General features: G+C 41.8%; 1 protein-coding gene, 1 long non-coding RNA gene and 1 other non-coding gene across 3 annotated transcripts in view; 2 read left to right on the top strand and 1 right to left on the bottom strand.

The window, feature by feature from the left end:
* Positions 1-19,420, top strand: part of LOC128482812 (uncharacterized) — a 379,467-nt gene that overhangs the window by 78,576 nt on the left and 281,471 nt on the right. The gene's annotated exons all lie outside the window — the stretch shown is intronic.
* Positions 4,730-9,857, top strand: LOC128482813 (uncharacterized). The gene is made up of 2 exons (XR_008351020.1): positions 4,730-4,881; positions 9,796-9,857. It is a non-coding gene; the product is annotated as an uncharacterized LOC128482813 (long non-coding RNA).
* TRNAN-GUU (transfer RNA asparagine (anticodon GUU)) lies at positions 17,479-17,552 on the bottom strand. The gene has a single exon. It is a non-coding gene; the product is annotated as a tRNA-Asn (tRNA).

The following is a 19,420-nucleotide window of genomic DNA, read 5'->3' on the forward strand; positions in this document are numbered from 1 at the left end:
TAACCCAGAGGTCGATGGATCGAAACCATCCTCTGCTAGATGTCATTTTTACATAGGGTTAATAACTTCTGTCATTGATGATATTGCATTAAAACAGCATTCTCCCATCGGACATACCATTACACGAAAAGCAGGGTGGCGCAGCGGAAGCGTGCTGGGCCCATAACCCAGAGGTCGATGGATCGAAGCCGTCTTCTGCTAGATGTCATTTTTACATAGGGTTAATAACTTCTGTCATTGATGATATTGCATTAAAACAGCATTCTCCCATCGGACATACCATTATACGAAAAGCAGAGTGGCGCAGCAGAAGCGTGCTGGGCCCGTAACCCAGAGGTCGATGGATCGAAACCATCCTCTGCTAATTTTGTTTTTATAATGTCACTTTTCTGTTTAAGCACAACTGGCGTTGCATAAGATTAATTGGCACGTAGGGTTAACAACTTGTGTCATTTATGATATTGTATGAAAACGGCATTCTCCCCTTGCCAGCCACTTTTTTGGTAACGGCTGCCCGAATTATTAACAACATGTAGTATTGTAGACGTGGCCTAAGTTAAAAAACAAAAAATTAATAATAATAATCTAAGCATTCCAAAATTGGCACTATGCCAAGAAGTTTTTCCTGTGTTTTTTCATGGAAGGATTGGCATGCTTTGTCTGGAAAATAACTTTCCACAAGTGGAATAAGAAGATTTAGCTTAATGTTGGAAAGCTTTAAGAATTTTGCATTTCTGTCTTTCAATGTAATCATTAGCTCATTGGTGTTGCAAACACAGGAATGAAAGTTTTCGGGAAAACATCCCACTCGTCCCTGGGTGGGCTTGAACCACCAACCTTTCGGTTAACAGCCGAATGCGCTAACCGATTGCGCCACAGAGACAACCACTTGTGACTGTTTTCAGAGACGCAGTGAGGATTATGACTTTAAACCTTCAGCATTCCAGAGGGCTTAGTGACCATAGCAGAAGAATTGACAGTTGTATCTCAACTGTTTATACATTATTTCATGATGGTGAGAACTTGTACTCCTAAATTGTCTTTACGAATCTTGAAGAAGAGATTTGGAAAAAAAAGTCAGATATTCATGGTTTTTTATCATTTGGGAAGAAAGTGGCAAAAAGTTGGCACTTTCGAAGCTTGAAGAAGAGATTTGGAGAAAAAAAAGTCAGGAATTAATGTGTTTTATCATTTGGGAAAAAAGCACCATGAAAAGCACCATGAGTGGCGCAGCGGACGCGTGCTGGGCCCATAACCCAGAAGTCGATGGATCGAAACCATCCTCTGCTAGATGTCATTTTTACATAGGGTTAATAACTTCTGTCATTGATGATATTGCTTGAAAACAGCATTCTCGGGAAGGGAGGATGTGATGCTGCACGCTCCAGGAGGCGGAGTCGAGGGGTTGCCATGAGGCCTGAGCCGCCTTGCAGAGATGGTGTTCCTGTAGCGAGGCTTTGCTACGCCGGGTGAATGCTGGAGATCGGTGCTCCCGCTACGCTACATATACTGTACAGCCGTCCTGCTGTGGAGTTGCAGCTTTGCCGCAGATATGAGATAACCTAGCTACAGATATTTCACAGCCAAGATTTGTCTCAGTCATGCTACAATCACCCTTCGGTTACGACGCAGACATGTTGCATTAAATTGCACTGGTTGACATCAAGATACCGTAAGATGAACAGATTTTAAGCTACTGAGACATAAAACTTTATCTATCTGCAACAAGCTGATTAAAGATGTACTAAGCTATATTAAAGCTGTGCCAGGTACATCTACCTATTAAGCTGCACTAAACTGTACCAAATTGCATAAAGCCGTACAAGACATACTGAGATGCTTTAAACTGCCGGTAAGACAAAACTATATTTCTGCACCGTGCTGACCGCAACGATAATATTGGCGATATTTTGCAATAATATATCAAAAATTTACCGTATTGCTGCAAGCCTATTTGAAATCTGTAAAACACATAGCAGAAAGGATATCGCTGACAGCTGATTTCTAAATGACTTATGATTGATTGGTGAGCTATTTATCTCTCCTCTTTGAACAAGAAGGTAGAAAAGAGAAAATAAACTACTATATCTATATTCGTTATTTTTTTATTTTTACTTTATTGCCAATATTATATAAGAATGCCTCCTAAACAACAGACATCCAAAAGCCGGGAAAAGGATAAGAAAGAGCTAAAATCCAATAAAGGAGGAACTTCCTTCTTTTCTCCCAGGCAATTAAAAGAGACTCTAGATTATTCACAAGCTGAGTCATTATCCTCTATGGAAGACACATTGTCTAGTCCGGTAAGATCTGACTCTATACTAGTTACGAAAGACATTCTGAAAAATGCCTTGGATGATTTAATGCAAAATATAAAACAAGAGGTACACAATAGCTTCAAAGAAATTAAGGCTGATATAGCTACTCTAACAGAAAAAATTATAAAGATTGAAACTAAACACGAGGAATTGGAGGCTAATCAGAAAAGGATCATAGAGTCTGTCACCAATTTAGAAAATAAATATCAAGCTCTACTAATTAAAACATCTGATCTTGAGGACCGCTCACGAAGATTTAATTTACGGTTTAGAAATATCCCAGAGACTTATTTCAACGATAAATTACAAACATTCATACTCGAATTAATACAAGATATGCATATAGAAGATAATCCTCCAGCTAATATAATTGATAGATTTCATCGTTTGCGGAAACCAAAGGAGCTAGCAGAAGAAATTCCAAGAGATGTTATTGTATGTTTTTCTTCTACCTATTGGAAAGAGTCTATACTAAGATCCAGAAGAAATAAAACTTCAAATGACCCAAGATTTGCAGAAATTCAAATATTTGCTGACCTTTCACCGACTACAAGGAGCTGGAGAAGATCCTTTCAATTAGATTTAAAAATACTTCGTGATAAGAACATTAGATACATTTGGATTCTTCCGAGAGCGATAAAAGTTTTTTGGAACAATGCTGCCGAATCATTTACAAATTCAATTCAACTGAGAGACTGGATCAAAAAGAAAGAGATATAAGCATTTTTTTTTTCTCTCTTAAAGGAGTACTATCACCGCTTAACAAGGATATAGTTAGACTAATTTCATGATTAACTGATACATATGTATTAGTATCTTTATATGATCTGCACTATCTACGGCACATGAATTGTAAAATATGTAATTTTTTTTTTTCTTTCTTTCTTTTCTCTCTTTCTTAAAGGAGTATTATCACTGTTCAACAAGTATTTAGCTAGACTAATTTCAGGATTAACTGATACATATAAATTAGTATCTTTATATGATCTGCACTATCTATGACACATGAATTGTTAAATATGTATCTTTAATTTTTTTTTTTTTTTTTTAATTCACGATTATTTGTTTCACACTCATTAGTATGTTTACATTTTTATACAACCCACATGAAATATGGCGCAGTAACGTTTGAACACGTAGTTTTTTTTTGTTTGTTTGTTTTTTTTTCTCTTCTTTTAGAAATCTTCACATTTTAGCTCCACTAGAAGATATTTAACACTTTATTATGTCTTCTTATAATACAAGCACTTTAATATTAACACTTGGACTTTATCACAATTCTCTGAGATAGAATCCTCACTTTTTCTGAATAGAAATTTACACATATGGAATATGACGCATATCAATCAGTACACTAGACTTCATATAAATACACTAGATACTGATATAGATACACTTAGAATATATATACACAGATTATGATGTATATCATAATCAGTTAGTTTATTAGAGTTTATATAAAGACACAAGATATTGATATAGATACACTTACACCTATAGATTAAGTGGTTTAAATTTTTTTTTTTTTTTTTCCTACAATCACTGGTGGATTAGAATTTACACACATGGAGTATGATGTATATCAGTTAATACACTAGACTTCATATAAATACACAAGATACTGATATAGATACACTTACACTTATAGATTAAGTGGTTTATGTTTTTTTTTTTTTTTTTTTATCTATGTTCACAGGTGGAATAGAATTTATATACACAGATTATGATGTATATCATAATCAGTCAGTATATTAGAGTTTATATAAAGATACAAGATATTGATATAGATACACTTACACCTATAGATTTATTTTATTTTTATTTTTTTTTATTTTTTTTACACTAAAGATGGATATATTAATTCTTTATATTTCTCTATGACATTAATTTTTATTTTCTATATTTTTTGGCTAGTAATATTTTTATTATTATTTTGAGTATGAGTATTATATTATGTTTCTTATAGATATAGCTTCCGACTCGAAGATATTTATAGAATTTCATGAGAAAGTTATGCAGAATATATTGTTGTTCAAAAATCTTAGCGTTAAACTGAATGTCTGTTTAATATATATTTATAGACCTTTTATGAATTTTTTTTTTTTTTTTTTTTCCTTCTTCAATAAGCATATGTATAGTTATTCTATATAATATATTGGTCTATAACTATGTATTTTAGTATTATTATATGGCTGTCAGGAGGACTGTTGAAACAGCAATGCACTCCTTTATAAATAATTGAACTTATATATGCTAATAATTTAATATAGCCATGTATCAGAATAATTACTAATTAATTCTCTGAACAGATTTTTTTTTTTTTTTTTTGTCTTTCTCCCTCTCTGCAAGAATGTCATCTAAGGGGCTCTCCCTCACTCCTCCTTTTGGTTCATTATGAACCTAAGTGTCACGTACAAGTAGTTAGGAGACACCGTGGTCAGGTAGGACTCCAGGACAGAACAGGTCAAACAAGCCGAGGTCAGGTTTCCGGAGAGCAGGATAGTCATATAACGTAGCCGAGGTCAGGATTCAGGAAAACAGGATAAACGTAAACGTAGCCGAGGTCAGGAATCAGGAACACAACGAAGTCAGACAAGCCGGGATCATACACGAGAATACAGGAACCAAAACGCTATCTGGGTGCTAGCACAAGGCATAGACGACCATCAGAAGGCAAGGTGAAACTGGTCTGAGGGGTTTAAATGGAGAACCGCAGAGGAAGTCTGAATCTCCCATCAGCCCCTCATGACATCACTTCCGGTGTCTGTGACTCGCGGCCATCTTGTGGATGGCGTAATCTCCCTTCATAAATTCCTCTAGTATGCGAGTTCGCCACTAGAGGTCGCGCATGCGCAGCAGCAGGACGCCGTGTACCAGGAGGTCTGCCTCTCCTGCGCGGTACTTCAGAGGAAGGCAGCGGAAGCGGCCTTGCGGTGGAGGGGGGTCTCCCTCTCCCTCGTGGCGGCTGCTGCGGAGGTGGCCGTGCGGTGGAGGGGGGTCTCCCTCTCCTTCGTGACGGCTGCTGCGGAGGTGGCCGTGCGGTGGAGGGGGGTCTCCCTCTCCCTCTTGTCGGCTGCTGCGGAGGTGGCCGTGCGGTGGAGGGGGGTCTCCCTCTCCCTCTTGTCGGCTGCTGCGGAGGTGGCCGTGCGGTGGAGGGGGGTCTCCCTCTCCCTCTTGTCGGCTGCTGCGGAGGTGGCCGTGCGGTGGAGGGGGGTCTCCCTCTCCCTCGTGCCGGCTGCTGCGGCGACGTGGGAACCGAGGACGGGTAAGTAACAGTATCCCCCCTCAAAAGGGCGCCCTCAGGGCGACCACCAGGACGCGACGGGTGTCTAGCGTGGAATGCACGTATCAATCTTGGCACAGCAAGGCGTGCCGCTGGTATCCAGGAACGCTCCTCGGGACCGAGACCTCTCCACTGCACCAGATATTGTAGGCTGCCTTGCTGCCGCCGGGAATCGAGAATGACCCGCGGAGTGCGTCTCTCGGAAGCCCTCTGGGCAGTCTCAGTCGTAGAACGTTCGCCTCGGGTAAACTGGTTACAGACCAAAGGTTTCAGCAAGGAGGTGTGAAATACTCTAGGAATGCGAAGAGTCCTGGGCAGCGAGAGTTCATAGGCCACTGGGTTGATCCGACGCAGAACCGGAAAGGGTCCAATAAACCTCGGAGCCAATTTCATGGAGGGAACCCGGAGTCTCAGGAACCGCGTAGATAGCCACACCCTATCGCCAGGCCGATACGATGGGTTGGGTGAACGCCTCTTGTTGGCCTGACGTTGTTGAAGCTGGGCAGCGCGTTCCAGTGCAGAATGGACAGAAGCCCAGGTGGCACGGATAGAAGCAAGTCTTCCCTCCAGGTCCGGAACAGGCCATACTGGTACTGTATCCGGAAGAGACTGTGGGTGAAGACCATACAGACAGAAAAATGGAGAGATTCCGGTGGACTCCTGGAGCATGTTGTTCCTGGCAAACTCCGCGAACGGCAGTAGATCGACCCAGTCATCCTGGTGGTCATTAATGAAGAGACGCAGGTATTGCTCTAGATGTTGATTAGCCCTCTCAACCAGACCGTTCGTTTGAGGGTGATAAGCCGAGGAGAAGGCTAAGGTGATGCCCAAGGATCTCGTGAATTCGCGCCAGAATCTTGCTATGAATTGCGTCCCCCTGTCTGACACAATTTCCGAAGGCACTCCGTGGAGCCGCACAATCTCCCGGATAAAAATGTCTGCCAAGGTGGAGGCGCTGGGCAATTTCCGTAGCGGAACAAAGTGAGCCATCTTTGAGAACCGGTCGACCACTACAAGAATCACGGTATGTCCCCTGGACGAAGGCAACTCGACAATAAAATCCATGGCCACATGAGTCCAGGGGACAGAGGGACAAGGCAGAGGCCGAAGGAGTCCAGCAGGCCGAGTGCGAGAGGACTTGCTAGCTGCACACCTGGTACACGATTGGATGAAAGCCGTAACATCCCTGCCCCAGTGAGGCCACCAAAAAGTCCGAGAAAGTAAGTCCTTGGTGCGCGCCACTCCCGCATGTCCCGAGGTTCTGGCGCCATGGAGTGTGCGAAGGATAGGCACCCGCAAACTGGGAGGGACGTACAGTTTCCCTGGAGGCCTGGAATCCGGAGCTTGACCCTGAGAGCGAGTGATGCGATCCAGGAGAGGTGCATAACCTCGTAATTGAATGGCTGCCACGACCTTGGTAGAAGGGACAATCGGTTCAGGCTCCCTGCTCTCCTCCTCTGGTCGTACATGCATGCGGGACAAAGCGTCAGCCTTAGTGTTCTTTGATCCGGGACGGTACGTCAGCACAAAGGGAAAGCGGGAGAGGAAGAGCGCCCATCTAGCTTGACGTGGATTGAGACACTTGGCAGATTCCATGTATTGGAGGTTCTTATGATCGGTCAGGATCAAGGTAGGTACCGAAGCCCCCTCCAAAAGGTGACGCCACTCCTCCAGGGCCAGAATAACCGCCAACAGTTCCTTATTGCCGATATCATAATTCCTTTCGGCTGTGGAGAAGTGTCTGGAAAAAAAACCGCAAGGATGTAGTGGACCACTGTACGAAGCACGTTGTGAGAGCACCGCTCCAACCCCGGATTCGGAAGCATCCACCTCGAGGACAAACGGCAGAAGAGGATTGGGATGCCGTAACACCGGAGCCGTCGTGAATTTCTCTTTGAGAAGGGTGAACGCAGAAACGGCCTCGGAAGACCACTCGGAGACATTGGCCCCTTTCTTGGTCAAGTCCGTAAGCGGTGCAACAATCCTTGAGTAGTTACGGATGAAGCGCCTGTAGTAATTGGCAAACCCCAGGAAACGTTGAAGAGCCTTGAGACCCATTGGGCGTGGCCAGTCTTTGATCGCCAGTACTTTAGATGGATCCATGTCGAACCCCTCAGGAGTGATGATGTACCCCAAGAAAGTCACTTTACGGGTCTCAAAGACGCACTTGTCTAATTTAGCAAACAGTCCATGTCGTCGAAGACAACTCAGTACTAGACGAACTTGTTCGCGATGGGTGGACAAGTCTGCAGAGTAGATCAGAATGTCGTCCAGATAGACAACGACAAACTGCTGGAGAAAGTCCCGGAGACAGTCGTTAATAAACTCCTGAAACACCGCCGGGGCATTGCACAGGCCGAACGGCATAACCAGGTACTCATAGTGTCCGGACCGTGTGTTGAATGCTGTCCTCCATTCATGGCCGGCACGGATACGGACCAAGTTGTAGGCCCCACGAAGATCCAACTTGGTAAAGATCTGGGCCCCACGTAACCTATCAAAGAGTTCGGAGATGAGGGGAATAGGATACGAATTGCGTCTCGTAATTCTATTCAGGCCCCTATAGTCGATACATGGCCTCAACTCCCCGTTCTTCTTCTTGACAAAAAAAAACCCAGCGCCAGCCGGGGAGGTAGACCGACGGATGAAACCCCGCTTCAGATTCTCCTCTATGTATGTCTCCATGGCCTTAGTCTCAGGAACAGACAAGGGGTAGACTCGGCCTCTGGGTGGCATGGTACCCGGAAGGAGATCAATAGGACAATCGTAAGGTCTGTGCGGGGGCAACTTTTCAGCCTCCTTCTTGTCAAACACATCAGCAAAGTCTCGGTATTGACTGGGAAGGGCTGTCGCGACGATCTCCGACGTAGTAGACACCATGGCCAGCCTGATGGGTTCGGTGCAGTGCTCCCCACAGGTATGACTCCAAGAAGTGATCTCTCCTGTCGTCCAATTGATGGTAGGATTGTGTGTCTGCAACCACGGAAACCCCAAAACGACTGGAGTAGAGGGAGAGCAGATAACCAGGAACTGAAGTCTCTCATTGTGAAGCATGCCTACGGAGAGTGTCACAGGTATAGTAGTCTGAGTAACCTGAGCCGGGTGAAGCGGTCTGCCGTCAATGGCCTCAAGTCTGACAGGCGTGTCTTTAGGCATGGTGGGAATGAGCTGCTGTACACAAAAACGGGCATCGATAAAGTTCTCTGCAGCTCCCGAGTCCAAAAAAGCCTCTGTGCAAACGGATCCCTCAGGCCAGGATACTCGAATCGGCACCGCCATCCGAGTGCCGCTAGAAACAGAGGACAGACGCAGCATACCCAAAGCAGGTCCTCTCTCACGTGCTCTCAAACTGTCCCGTTGCACCTGACGCTCGCGGAGACGAAGGTCGATCTGAGTTACGTAAGAAATTACAGAATCCAGATCAGAGGGAAGATCTCGAGCAGCAATCTCATCCTTCAAAGTCTCTGATAATCCATTCAGAAAAGCTGCAATAAGTGCCTCACCAGTCCAGTTCACCTCCGCCATAAGGGTGCGACATTCAATAGCATAATCCATCAGAGGACGCTCCCCTTGACGAATGTTAAACAGAGAGGAAGAAGCGGTAGACCTCCTGCCTGGCACGTCGAATACGGAGCGTAGTGCAGAGACAAATTCCGAGTAGGAGCAAACTACTGGAGTACTCCTCTCCCATAAAGGAGATGCCCATGCCAGAGCCTTGTCGGTGAGGAGCGAAATAATGTACCCAACCTTGGCCCGGTCAGAAGCAAAGGCGTAAGGTGAAAGTTCGAAATGTATTTCGCACTGATTCAGGAACCCCCGACAAGCAGCAGGATCTCCTCCGTAACGTTGTGGCGGTGGAAGATTCATAGGAACATGAACCACAGGAACTGGAGTCGGAGAAGGAACCGGTGGGGGCGCTACTGCTGGAGCGTGCATCTGTAGTCCGGGATCAGTGCGCTGAAGAAGCGTCTGGAGCGCCTGGGCAAACTGATCCAGACGATGATCCATCTCATCTAGACGATCCTCACAGGAACCTTGAAGTCCCACCGAAGCGGGTCTCATGATGGCCTTCTGATTCTGTCACGTACAAGTAGTTAGGAGACACCGTGGTCAGGTAGGACTCCAGGACAGAACAGGTCAAACAAGCCGAGGTCAGGTTTCCGGAGAGCAGGATAGTCATATAACGTAGCCGAGGTCAGGATTCAGGAAAACAGGATAAACGTAAACGTAGCCGAGGTCAGGAATCAGGAACACAACGAAGTCAGACAAGCCGGGATCATACACGAGAATACAGGAACCAAAACGCTATCTGGGTGCTAGCACAAGGCATAGACGACCATCAGAAGGCAAGGTGAAACTGGTCTGAGGGGTTTAAATGGAGAACCGCAGAGGAAGTCTGAATCTCCCATCAGCCCCTCATGACATCACTTCCGGTGTCTGTGACTCGCGGCCATCTTGTGGATGGCGTAATCTCCCTTCATAAATTCCTCTAGTATGCGAGTTCGCCACTAGAGGTCGCGCATGCGCAGCAGCAGGACGCCGTGTACCAGGAGGTCTGCCTCTCCTGCGCGGTACTTCAGAGGAAGGCAGCGGAAGCGGCCTTGCGGTGGAGGGGGGTCTCCCTCTCCCTCGTGGCGGCTGCTGCGGAGGTGGCCGTGCGGTGGAGGGGGGTCTCCCTCTCCTTCGTGGCGGCTGCTGCGGAGGTGGCCGTGCGGTGGAGGGGGGTCTCCCTCTCCCTCTTGTCGGCTGCTGCGGAGGTGGCCGTGCGGTGGAGGGGGGTCTCCCTCTCCCTCTTGTCGGCTGCTGCGGAGGTGGCCGTGCGGTGGAGGGGGGTCTCCCTCTCCCTCTTGTCGGCTGCTGCGGAGGTGGCCGTGCGGTGGAGGGGGGTCTCCCTCTCCCTCGTGCCGGCTGCTGCGGCGACGTGGGAACCGAGGACGGGTAAGTAACACTAAGTATGTATTTAGATACTATGTGCATCTTTAAAATACATAAGTCTTGTTTATTTATGTGGAGATTAACTCCTTTTTATGTCTGTTTTATGTTTACCTTTGTATACGAGAGTATTCGGAATGGAGTCATAAGCTTTGAGGTTAAGAATTTATATTTTGATAAAGTGCGGGATACAGCTCCTGAAGTAAATCGATCTAAAGATAAAAAAGATAGCCTTCATATAAATGGGGGTTAAATGCATATCAGTTAATACTCAGGGGCTGAACTCGCCAACTAAAAGAAATAGGGTTTATGCCTGTTTACGAAAAGAAAAAATTGATGTCGCATTTTTCCAAGAAACTCATTGGAGGGATACTGATAAAATTAGATGGGGCGGTAGACTATACCCACACACATTTCAAGCCTCAATGCCAAATAAGAAAAAAAGAGGGGTGGCAATTACATTTTCCAATAGGATACAAATTAAAATGAAGTTTTTTGAACAAGACAAAGAAGGTCGTTACCTTATCTGGGTTGGCACACTAAATGATATAAAATATACTTTAGTCAATATCTATTTTCCTAATACAGAGCCTCTCTCGCATCTCCAATTTATTTTGGATAGAGTTGATAAAGTGAAAACAGGGGCCCTTATAGTGGCCGGAGATTATAACTGCTTTCTTGATGATAAAATGGATAAGGAAATAGGTAGAATTAAATCTATCACCAAAAGTTTAAAGAATAGAGCCAAGTCCTTTTGTAAAATAATACAAAGAGCTAATCTCTATGATTTATGGAGAATTCATCATCCTACAACAAGAGATTATTCACATCTATCAAGAGTTCATAATACTTTTTCTAGAATTGATATGGTTTTTGGAGATGATAAGACACTAAAACAACTAGTACAAATTAATATTAGGGAGAACTTCTGGTCAGACCATAGTCTTATTCACTTCGAACTCCAGGACAAGTGGGATCCACTCCCTTTTACAACTTGGCGCCTAGATGACTCTCTACTCTGAGGAAAATAGACAATACATCTCGGAGACTACTAAGAATTTCTTTGTAGAAAATACAATAGGACAAACATCATTAGCTACTAGATGGTGTGCTTATAAAGCGGTTATAAGGGGACATTTTATCAAATTAAAAAAAAAGATGAGATTGACTATGAACAACCATTGAATGATCTATATATTTCATATTATAACCTAGCCACAAAAGCAAAGCTTGACCCCACTCAAGAATATAAAAATCAGCTTCAACTTCTCAGAGAAAAAATTAATCAAAAAGAATTAGAAAAAACTAAGTATTCCATGCAAAAACTGAGAGTAAAATATTATTATAAAAGCAACAGACCCGATAAAATAATGACTAATCAGTTAAAAAAAAAGAGCTAACGATAAAATTATTAAAATTGTGTCTGATGACATTATACGAACGACCCCAGAGACAGTGGCAGATGGCTTTAGATTATACTATGAAAAACTGTATAGCATCCCAACAACAACTAATGATAAAGCTATAGAGGAATATTTGGAATCTGCGAATCTGCCAGCTCTAACAGACGTCCAGAAAGACACATTGTATAAACCAATTGATAAAAAAGAACTTAGTAGGGTTATTGATAAACTCCAAAAATATAAAACTCCAGGTCCGGATGGATTTACTAACTTTTTTTATAAAACCTTAAAAACAGATATAATAGATCATCTACTGGGAATGTTTGAGGAAATTACGGAAGTAGGCCACTGCCCTAAAGAGATTTTGCAGGCAAATATTATCCCAATATTTAAAAAAAATAAGAACCCAGAGGACCCAAAAAGCTATCGCCCTATCTCATTAATCAATGTCGATATCAAACTGTTTTCTGCGATATTGGCAGAAAGATTAAAACCCATGTTAAACACTTTGATCCACCCGGATCAAGTGGGCTTTATCCCTGGTAGAGATTCTACCAATAATACTAGACGATTAATTGATGGACTCCATTACGCTGAAAAAGCGGGATGCCCCCTACTGACCCTGTCACTAGATGCCGAAAAGGCTTTTGACAGGGTCAGTTGGGGATTTCTTAAAGCTACTCTTAGATCCTTTGGAATTACCGGTTGGTTTTATAAAGCTATTTGCTCGCTATATTTAAATCCAAGTGCACGGGTTGTCGGTCAAGGACTATGCTCTAGTTGGTTCAATCTAGAAAATGGCACTAGACAAGGGTGCCCTTTATCACCTATTTTATACATCCTTACGCTTGAATCCTTTGCCAATAAAGTAAGAAATAATCAGAATATAACGGGCATTAATATTAACAATGAAGATTTTAAAATATCATTATATGCAGATGATGTGATTATCTCTCTATCCAATCCAATAAATTCAATGAAAAACTTTCTTCAAGAAGTGGATAAATATAGTATAGTCTCTAATTACAAATTAAATCTAAATAAATCTATAGCTCAAGTTAGAAATATTAATCGAGGGACTATTGATAACTTACACGAATGTTTTTCTTTAAATTTAAATCAAAAGGAATTCGAATACCTAGGAATCCTTATCCCTGAAAAAATTGGAAATGTTGTGGAGAAAGATTTCCTCCGTCTTTTAAGAACATCAAATGAAGCCATCAGAGAATGGCGTAAACTTAATCTTTCTTGGTGGGGCCGGGTCAATGCTCTCAATTCTTATTTGATGCCGAAATGGATTTACCTCTTTAGAATGCTCCCATTAAAGTTCCCCCAAAACTGGCTTGATATTGCACATACGTGTTTTATCAACTTTGTCTGGAGAGGAAAGGTTCCAAGAACCAATGGCAGATTGATGGGAGCTCGAATCAGAGATGGTGGTATGGGTTTTCCTCAAATAAAGCAACACTATGAAGCCAGCATAGTGTACCATATCACTAAAACCTATCAAGAATCATCTAAGCAAGAGGTTTGGTATAAAATAGAACAAAAAACTACTGAAACTAGTAGCTTAAACAAATTTATTTGGTCTCTAAAAGATAGAGACATAATTTATATTAAAGATAAAAATATAGTGCTACAAAATATTATATCAGAATGGCTAAAAATCAAAAAGCGATTGGGTATTAAGGATAGTTTAATCGAGTCCTTAAATTTTAAGCTACTTGAAGATGTTATAGAAGACATCTCACTGATAAACTGGACACAGGCTGGTGTTAATGTAATCTCAGATATCTTGTTATATGGTAAGATGTCTCCTTTTCCTACTCTAGTAAATAAATTTGGGTTAATGAAAACAACTATCTTCAATTATTTAAGAGTTAAAAACTGTATAAATAAACATTTGGTTGGATCACAAGATGCTATCCTTCAGAAATTAGCCCAAATTTTTTGTCCAAATCCCCCAATAAAACTTTTCTCCAAATGTTTAGAGTTAATGAGGCTAAAAGAAGGAAATAAGGCAATTAAAAAAGTGATAACAAGATGGGAAAAGGAATTAGACACTCCAATCTCGTCCGATGACTGGTTAAAGGAGATTAGAAAATTATCCTCTAGAGTGCATGACCTCTCCCTTTTGGAGACCCAATTTAAAGTCCTAAACAAATGGTACTTAGTACCAACTAGATTGGCAAAAATGTCCTCAGATAATTCTAATGTATGTTGGCGTTGCCACCAGGCAATAGGGTCCTACCTACATATTTGGTGGTCCTGCCCCAGGGTTAATAACTTTTGGAATGAGATTTTGTGTTTTTTGAAATCTATAGATAATATTATTATACCAGACTCTCCTCTTTCTCTGTTATTTCATTTAGGTTGGCCCTCTATGACTGAGGCACAATTAAATCTAAGTATTCACACATGTTTAACAGCCAAAAGATTGATAGCCAGGGAATGGAAAAATGATAACCAATTTAATATGTCTCAGTTGATAAATCAACTAAAATTTCAGGTTATAATGGAGAAGGAGGTCTCCCAAATTTTGTATACTTCATTTAAAAAACCCAAATATGGGAAAAATGCCTCCAAATAATAAATAAGATAAATTAGGCAGCCAAATCCTCTTTGCATAGACTTACCTCTTTTCCTTCTCTCCATGACCGAATACCTCATTGTCTTTTTTTTTTTTTTTCTGTTTTGTATTTGCTGTACGTATTTATTCGTTTAATTATGTGTATGTAAATTTGTCTTCCATACCTTTTATATATATATATATTTTTACATAGGGTTAATAACTTCTGTCATTGATGATATTGCATTAAAACAGCATTCTCCCATCGGACACACCATAATACGAAAAGCAGAGTGGCGCAGCGGAAGCGTGCTGGGCCCATAACCCAGAGGTCGATGGATCGAAACCATCCTCTGCTAATTTTGTTTTTATAATGTCACTTTTCTGTTTAAGCACAACTGGCGTTGCATAAGATTAATTGGCACGTAGGGTTAACAACTTGTGTCATTTATGATATTGTATGAAAACGGCATTCTCCCCTTGCCAGCCACTCTTTTGGTAACGGCTGTCCGAATTATTAACAACATGTAGTATTGTGGACGTGGCCTAAGTTAAAAAACAAAAAATTAATAATAATAATCTAAGCATTCCAAAATTGGCACTATGCCAAAAAGTTTTTCCTGTGTTTTTTCATGGAAGGATTGGCATGCTTTGTCCGGAAAATAACTTTCCACAAGTGGAATAAGAAGATTTAGCTTAATGTTGGAAAGCTTTAAGGATTTTGCATTTCTGTCTTTCAATGTAATCATTAAGTCATTGGTGTTGCAAACACAGGAATGAAAGTTTTCAGGAAAACATCCCACTCGTCCCTGGGTGGGCTTCAACCACCAACCTTTCGGTTAACAGCCGAACGCGCTAACCGATTGCGCCACAGAGACAACCACATGTGACTGTTTTCAGAGAAGCAGTGAGGATTATGACTTTAAACCTTCAGCATTCCAGAGGGCTTAGTGACCATAGCAGAAGAATTGACAGTTGTATCTCAACTGTTTATACATTATTTCATGATGGTGAGAACTTGTACTCCTAAATTGTCTTTACGAATCTTGAAGAAGAGATTTGGAAAAAAAAGTCAGATATTCATGGTTTTTTATCATTTGGGAAGAAAGTGGCAAAAAGTTGGCACTTTCGAAGCTTGAAGAAGAGATTTGGAGAAAAAAAAGTCAGGAATTAATGTGTTTTATCATTTGTGAAGAAAGCACCATGAAAAGCAGAGTGGTGCAGCGGAAGCGTGCTGGGCCCATAACCCAGAGGTCGATGGATCGAAACCATCCTCTGCTAGATGTCATTTTTACATAGGGTTAATAACTTCTGTCATTGATGATATTGCATTAAAACAGCATTCTCCCCTCGGACAAAACACTATAAGAAAAGCAGAGTGGCGCAGCGGAAGCGTGCTGGTCCCATAACCCAGAGGTTGATGGATCGAAACCATCCTCTGCGAATTTTGTTTTTATAATGTCACTTTTCTGTTTAAGCACAACTGGCGTTGCATAAGATTAATTGGCACGTAGGGTTAACAACTTGTGTCATTTATGATATTGTATGAAAACGGCATTCTCCCCTTGCCAGCCACTATTTTGGTAACGGCTGCCCGAATTATTAACAACATGTAGTATTGTAGACGTGGCCTAAGTTAAAAAACAAAAAATTAATAATAATAATCTAAGCATTCCAAAATTGGCACTATGCCAAGAAGTTTTTCATGTGTTTTTTCATGGAAGGATTGGCATGCTTTGTCTGGAAAATAACTTTCCACAAGTGGAATAAGAAGATTTAGCTTAATGTTGGAAAGCTTTAAGGATTTTGCATTTCTGTCTTTCAATGTAACCATTAGCTCATTGGTGCTGCAAACACAGGAATGAAAGTTTTCAGGAAAACATCCCACTCGTCCCTGGGTGGGCTTGAACCACCAACCTTTCGGTTAACAGCCGAACGCACTAACCGATTGCGCCACAGAGACAACCACTTGTGACTGTTTCAGAGAAGCAGTGAGGATTATGACTTTAAACCTTCAGCATTCCAGAGGGCTTAGTGACCATAGCAGAAGAATTGACAGTTGTATCTCAACTGTTTATACATTATTTCATGATGGTGAGAACTTGTACTCCTAAATTGTCTTTACGAATCTTGAAGAAGAGATTTGGAAAAAAAAGTCAGATATTCATGGTTTTTTATCATTTGGGAAGAAAGTGGCAAAAAGTTGGCCCTTTCGAAGCTTGAAGAAGAGAGTTGGAGAAAAAAAAGTCAGGAATTAATGTGTTTTATCATTTGTGAAGAAAGCACCATGAAGAGCAGAGTGGCGCAGCGGACGCGTGCTGGGCCCATAACCCAGAGGTCGATGGATTGAAACCATCCTCTGCTAGATGTCATTTTTACATAGGGTTAATAACTTCTGTCATTGATGATATTGCATTAAAACAGCATTCTCCCCTCGGACAAACCACAATATGAAAAGCAGAGTGGCGCAGCGGAAGCGTGCTGGGCCCATAACCCAGAGGTCGATGGATCGAAACCATCCTCTGCTAATTTTGTTTTTATAATGTCACTTTTCTGTTTAAGCACAACTGGCGTTGCATAAGATTAATTGGCACGTAGGGTTAACAACTTGTGTCATTTATGATATTGTATGAAAATGGCATTCTCCCCTTGCCAGCCACTATTTTGGTAACGGCTGCCCGAATTATTAACAACATGTAGTATTGTAGACGTGGCCTAAGTTAAAAAACAAAAAATTAATAATAATAATCTAAGCATTCCAAAATTGGCACTATGCCAAGAAGTTTTTCCTGTGTTTTTTCATGGAAGGATTGGCATGCTTTGTCTGGAAAATAACTTTCCACAAGTGGAATAAGAAGATTTGGCTTAATGTTGGAAAGCTTTAAGGATTTTGCATTTCTGTCTTTCAATGTAATCACTAGCTCATTTGTGTTGCAAACACAGGAATGAAAGTTTTCAGGAAAACATCCCACTCGTCCCTGGGTGGGCTTGAACCACCAACCTTTCGGTTAACAGCCGAACGCGCTAACCGATTGCGCCACAGAGACAACCACTTGTGACTGTTTTCAGAGAAGCAGTGAGGATTATGACTTTAAACCTTCAGCATTCCAGAGGGCTTAGTGACCACAGCAGAAGAATTGACAGTTGTATCTCAACTGTTTATACATTATTTCATGATGGTGAGAACTTGTACTCCTAAATTGTCTTTACGAATCTTGAAGAAGAGATTTGGAAAAAAAAGTCAGATATTCATGGTTTTTTATCATTTGGGAAGAAAGTGGCAAAAAGTTGGCCCTTTCGAAGCTTGAAGAAGAGATTTGGAGAAAAAAAAGTCAGGATTTAATGTGTTTTATCATTTGTGAAGAAAGCACCATGAAAAGCAGAGTGGCGCAGCGGAAGCGTGCTGGGCCCATAACCCAGAGGTCGATGGATCGAAACCATCCTCTGCTAGATGCCATTTTTACATAGGGTTAATAACTTCTGTCATTGATGATATTGCATTAAAACAGCATTCTCCCCTCGGACAAGCCACTATAAGAAAAGCAGAGTGGCGCAGCGGAAGCGTGCTGGGCCCATAACCCAGAGGTCGATGGATCGAAACCATCCTCTGCGAATTTTGTTTTTATAATGTCACTTTTCTGTTTAAGCACAACTGGCGTTGCATAAGATTAATTGGCACGTAGGGTTAACAACTTGTGTCATTTATGATATTGTATGAAAACGGCATTCTCCCCTTGCCAGCCACTATTTTGGTAACGGCTGCCCGAATTATTAACAACATGTAGTATTGTAGACGTGGCCTAAGTTAAAAAACAAAAAATTAATAATAATAATCTAAGCATTCCAAAATTGGCACTATGCCAAGAAGTTTTTCCTGTGTTTTTTCATGGAAGGATTGGCATGCTTTGTCTGGAAAATAACTTTCCACAAGTGGAATAAGAAGATTTAGGCTAGGTTTCCACTTGGTTTTTTTTTGCTAAAAACGTCCATAAAAACTCCAATAGCGCCACCTGGCTTTTTTTTAGTGAAAAACGGCTGCAGCCAGATGTTAGCTGTTCTTCAATAGGAAATCGCAAAATGCCATTTCCACTTGGCCTTTTTCTGTTTGGCGTTTTTTCAGTCCTCTTTGGCGTTTGTCTGCTTTTTTGGGCTCTGTGGCAGTTTTTCAAAATCGCAGCATGTTGACACTCTGGCGTTTTTTGCAAGGAAATCTTGGCGTTTTTCTCCAATAGAAGTCTATGGGAGAGAAAAAACGCCATGAAAAAGCCATGTGGGTTTATTGCCTTGGCGTTTTTTATGACGTTTTTTCCACAGTTACAATGCAGAGGATGGACCCAGTATCTGTGTGTCCTACGAGAAATAGGCTGAAAACAAACAGTTTCACACAAAACAAAGTCCTGGACTGGTTCATATTGAATTTTACACCATTTGGAACAAACATGCCATTACAAACAAACATACCCGACGCATCAACTGGATCCTGCGTGCCAAAAGCAACAGCAAACAATTTGCACCATCATTTGGGGCCAATCTTCCCAGAGGAGCAGACATTCGGAATAAAGCATGCCTTACAAACCACAGAAAAGAGACAAAAGGGTCTACCAAGTAAATGACATCAGGAGGGGGCAGATACTTGCCATTTATCCTAATCCCTTTTAGCTGGGTGAAACTTCTAACTTGTAAAGGCTGGAAAAACTGCCTAAGGTCAAAAAAAGCAATTTCCACAGAAAGGCTAAAACGCCAGAAAAAACGCCAAAACGCAGGTAAATGCAGTGGCAGTTTTCTTGGCGTTTTTCCTGGCGTTTTTCATCAAGAAAAAAACGCAGGACAAAAACCCAAGTGGAAGCCTAGCCTTAGCTTAATGTTGGAAAGCTTTAAGGATTTTGCATTTCTGTCTTTCAATGTAATCATTAGC

This window comes from Spea bombifrons, chromosome 3 (genome assembly GCF_027358695.1).
Source record: "Spea bombifrons isolate aSpeBom1 chromosome 3, aSpeBom1.2.pri, whole genome shotgun sequence".
Classification (NCBI taxonomy): Eukaryota; Metazoa; Chordata; class Amphibia; order Anura; family Pelobatidae; genus Spea; species Spea bombifrons.